Raw genomic sequence first — 4,736 nt, 5'->3', positions numbered from 1 at the left:
AAAAAAAAAAAAAAAAAATGCATTTAAAGCCAGGAGTGGTGGCACAGGCCTTTAATCCCAGCACTTGGAAGGCAGAGGCAGGCAGATGGAGGCCAGCATGGTCTAAATAGCTAGATACAGGATAGCCAGGACTACACAGACCTTGTCTCCAAAAAAGCAAACAAAGCTACAAAATGCATTTAAGTCATAGTGGCAGGTGCCTATAAAGCCAGTACGCAGCCAAGTTCAAATCCAGTCTGGGTTATGTAAGAATCTGTCTCAAACAACAACAATAAAAACACCAAATATAAATTAATTTAAAATGGCATGGTAGTAGTATATGCCTTTAATTCCAGCACTTGGGAGTCAAGACACAGGTGCATCTCTTTGAATTCAAGGCCAGTCTACAGAGTGAGTTCCAGGACAGCCAGGGCTACACAGAGAAACCAGTCCTGTAATGCCCAGCTTCTGGAAGGCTGAGAGAGGATCATAATTTCAAAGACTAAGTAATATAATGAGGTCAAGCAAGCTTTGGTGGAACTCAGTGTCTGCTTAAAATGAAATACAAGAGAGGTTGGGGATATAGCTCCTTAGTATAATGCCTAACATGTATAAAGCTCTAGAGTTCAATCCGCAACACCGCCCTCTCCCCCTCTGCCCAAAAGGTGAGCCAAGTAAGTACATCCCATAATCCCAACAGTTTGCCAAATAGAAGGATCAGGAGTTCATGGCCATCTTCTTGACACATAGGAAAATAAATTTAAGGGTAGCCTGGTTTACTTGACCCTGTCTCAAAAACTACACTCAACAAATCCCTCCAAAAAACCAAAAATCCAAAACCTCATCAACTGAGATATAAAATGAGTCATTAGGAAAAAATATAATTTCATATATAAAAAAATTAAGCAACTAGCTAACATGACTTGAGTTTTAGGAAAAAAAAAAAATCAAAGCCAAATAAAAGCAAATCAGTATTAATACTAAAACCTCTAAGCCAGCAATTTCTTTTTTTATTTTTGGTTTTTCGAGACAGGGTTTCTCTGTGTAGCCTTGGCTGTCCTGGAACTCACTTTGTAGACCAGGCTGGCCTCGAACTCAGAAATCCGCCTCCCTCTGCCTCCCAAGTGCCGGGATTAAAGGCGTGCGCCACGCCTGGCTTAAATCGACAATTTCTTATCAGATTTTCCCCTCATTCCTCCAAAAGAGGATTAATTCTTCAAGATCTCTTTAAAAAAATCACAAGCAACTTTTTTTCTGGTAGTGTTTTGGGTTTTTTTGTTCTGTTTTTGGAGACAGGGTTCCTCTGTGTTACCCTGGCTGTCCTGGAGCTTACTCTGTAGCAAAGACTAGTCAACCTCCCTCTGCTTCCAGTGCTAGGTCTAAAGGTGGACACCAAAATCCCTACCTCACAGGCAACTCTGCAGGTCTGTGGTTCTGAGGAAGACACAATCCTTCAATGTTACTGTAAAGGTACTTCTTAAACATTTCTGGATCTGAGTTCTATTACTAACATGAATTTTCACAAAAGTATATGGTTTCGCATTTAAAATAACTATTACACCTATTTTAGGGTCAAACACTTAAGACTCAACACATCTCCTAAAATATTCATTCAGCTTTGAGACACTTGTCCCCAATTCCTCAGGTAAACAAGCCTCGAGAAAGGGGATTGGGAGAGATAAAGCTTGTTTTACAATCACCCATTGAAATAACCCAGCTCCCACTCATCCATAGTTGAGGAGTTCACTTTTCAACAAACATGTCCGCAGAACAGAGAAGTTCAGAGCAGCAGACCCTCCCCTATGATAAGGCAACAATAAAAGTTAAAATAGGCCAGTTTTCAATAGCAAGACACTATGTTCTTTTTATGGTCCCTAGTACTACAATGAGCACTCCGCAACAAGTCTATGTAGCTGATAAAATTACTTTAAAAGACCATTCCGTATTTCCTTGATATAATTCACAATAAATAAAGATGTGCTTAGTCATAGTCAAATTTAGGTATTAGGTTACTTGCATGGGAGCCAGGATCTTATTAAATGACAGGGAGGCAATCGGTTAATCTGTAATTCAACGCACTCTGTAATCCTAGACTTCACTTTTGTTGTCGTGTTGGAATTAAGTGCAAAATTTTTAATTAATAATGTATGAGGTTTCGATTTGATATGCTTTCAAAAAACCCTTCTTCAGTTCTCTAAGCTCCTAGACTTGGAAATTAAACCATCATCCAAGTCTAGCATGAGAATTCTAGTATACCACTTTAAAAACAAACCTGTTTTAAGTGACTCGAAATTCTGACACTTGTTCCTACACTGCAGGACGGAAGAGACTGCATTGTTCTAAGCCATAATACAGTCTACTGTAACATTCTGTTGAAAAGCTGAGTCTCCAAACCTGAGGACTCCATGAAAAAGTGAACCAGAAGGCAGGTTTTAACACTATCCCTTAAGAAAAAAAAACAAAAAACCAAACACCTCAGGTTTTAGCGTCAAGGTCTCCTAAAAGCCACACACCCTAGACGACAGTGTCTGTTACAGTAATAAGTTCAGAGACCGCAGAACGTGACAAAACAACGCAAAGAAACATCGGGAGCCTGTTACCTGCATATTCGGTGGTTAAAAAGGTTAAGACCAATAAGGAGCTAAAGACGCCAGATACAGGAGAAAAGGGAGGGAGCCAAGAATCGAGTGGCAACGACCGCCGCCACCTGGACGGCCCAGGACCCCTTACTCAAAGCCTCGCCGCCCACCCGGCCTGAAGCGCGGAGCAGCAAGCCTGTCGCGAAGACAGGCCCGGTACGAAGCCTGGGCCTTGCAACCGCGTTCGGGGCCGCAGAGCGGCAGGCCCGCCACAGGGCTCGACTCTCTCTCTCCCGGGCGAGCGCCGAGAGGATGGGAGGCCCTTGAAGGCCTGACTCGGCCGACTCGTGCCTCCCCGCGGTCCGGGGGTCTGCAACGGGCCGCACGGCGCCTCAGGATACGAGGCCAGGCCGCCTCGTGCTGGCCACAGCCAACGTGAGGCTCCCACCCTGCCCCTCCCTCGAGGAACCGGTCCAGCTCGCGGGCGGGCTACTCACGGTGCTCGGTCTCAAGACCGCAGGCCCGAGGCTGCCGGACGGAGCTCCCAAGCGCACGCAAGTACCGAGAACAAGGCCACTCGAGCGGCGCCGCGCGGCGTCCGCTTTTATAGCAGCGGGGAGCGGGCGCCGAGGACCCCGGGCCCGTGACGTCACACAGCCGCCGGGCTGGCCGTTGAGATCGCCTGACGGCAGGCGGAAGGCAAGCGGCAGGCCCTGAGCGCCGCACAGGTCTCCTGGAGAGGTGCTGAGCCGGCGGCGGGTGGAGGGGTGGCCGGGTAGGAGAGGGGGGCTTCCTCCTTACTCCGCTGCCCTAAACAGCGCCATGCTCTCCTTCAACGCGGACGCCGGCACCGGCTGGGGAACCAGCGCGACCCGTAGGGTCTTTCAGGCAGGGGCTGTCTTAAACTGCTTGAAAGACCCCAGTCCTGGAAAAGCCTGGAAACAACAAACCGCAAAACCGGTTGTGGGTGTGTGTTTTCCTTAAAGGAGTCACCTCAGCCTGACCACCTTGACTCTCCTCATAACCTAAGGAAATAGAGTGGAGTTTGCCGACCTGGGATTCAGGACTTGAACCTTAGTCCCCTGATAGTGAATTAAATACATTCATACATACATATATGCCATGTTGAGACAAGGTGTTTAGCCTAGGCGGCTTAGAATTCTTAAATACTTCTGACTTGGTACACCTGCTTATTTGATTTTTAAAGTTTTATTTTCTTTGCATTTTAAGACGGGACCCTGTTTGTCACAGAGTGGCTGTAAATTCAGTATGTAGACTGGGTTGGTCCAGAATTCATGGTCTCCTTCCACCTGCGCTGGGGTTACAGGCATTTTCACCACATATATGCTTGCCTTGGTACTCTTGTTTTGAGACAGGGTCTTACTATGGAAACCGGGCTTGGAGCTCGCTATTTAGACCAGATTGGTTTTAAACTCAGATCTGTCCGCCTTGTTGGCTAACCTTAACCTTTATTTCCTACCTTTGAACTTTGAAGAGGCTTCCAGGCCCCCAAATAACCATTGTTGGAGTGAAGCGCCAAGCCTGGAGAGAGTCAATGTGAATGTAGCGTGGAGGTTACATTCTTTGGGTAACCATGCTCTCCGGCCGATCTGTGAGGCCTGTGAGGGCAGTGCCAGGGATCCATCCAGCAGTGAACCATGTAGCGTGGAGGTTACATTCTTTGGGTAACCATGCTCTCCGGCCGATCTGTGAGGCCTGTGAGGGCAGTGCCGGGGATCCATCCAGCAGTGAACCGGGACAGTCAGGCTCAACCTGAACAGGCTATGCTGTATGGGCAGCTCACAGAAGGCTGTGATAAGGTCGCTAGAATGAAACAGCTCTGAAGTAAAGGGAGAGGCCTGTAAGCACCCATCTGGCCTCAGCCCAGCCAGGAAGAGGGCAATTGCCTGCCCTGCCCTGCCCTGCTGTGTCTAGGGAGCATCACTATCCCCACCTAGGCGCCAGGCTCACCTAGCCAGTGAGCACATGATGGTATTCCTGGCACCACAAAGACAAAAGACATTTCCACACAGGGCCTCCTGAAGAAACCAGAGACTGAAGCTTCTCTAGGACAAGACTGGGCAGAGAGACCAGGCAATGGGTTGACTTACCAGGTCTTTGTCTGCTGGCTGTGGTATCCAATGTCTGCCAGGTGCCAGAGTCGATGACAGAAGATGA

General features: G+C 47.7%; 1 protein-coding gene across 1 annotated transcript in view; it reads right to left on the bottom strand.

Moving 5' to 3' along the window:
- Skp1 (S-phase kinase associated protein 1) overlaps positions 1-3,169 on the bottom strand; it is a 15,822-nt gene extending 12,653 nt beyond the window's left edge. The window contains exon 1 of the mRNA XM_021212643.1: positions 3,056-3,169. The gene's annotated coding sequence lies outside the window, so the exon portion shown is untranslated. The remainder of the gene's footprint in view (positions 1-3,055) is intronic.
- Between the last annotated feature and the right edge of the window lie 1,567 nt (positions 3,170-4,736).

This window comes from Mus pahari, chromosome 14 (genome assembly GCF_900095145.1).
Source record: "Mus pahari chromosome 14, PAHARI_EIJ_v1.1, whole genome shotgun sequence".
NCBI classification, from domain to species: domain Eukaryota; kingdom Metazoa; phylum Chordata; class Mammalia; order Rodentia; family Muridae; genus Mus; species Mus pahari.
Note: the sequence above shows the minus strand (reverse complement) of the source record. Positions and strands in the feature narration are given on the sequence as shown.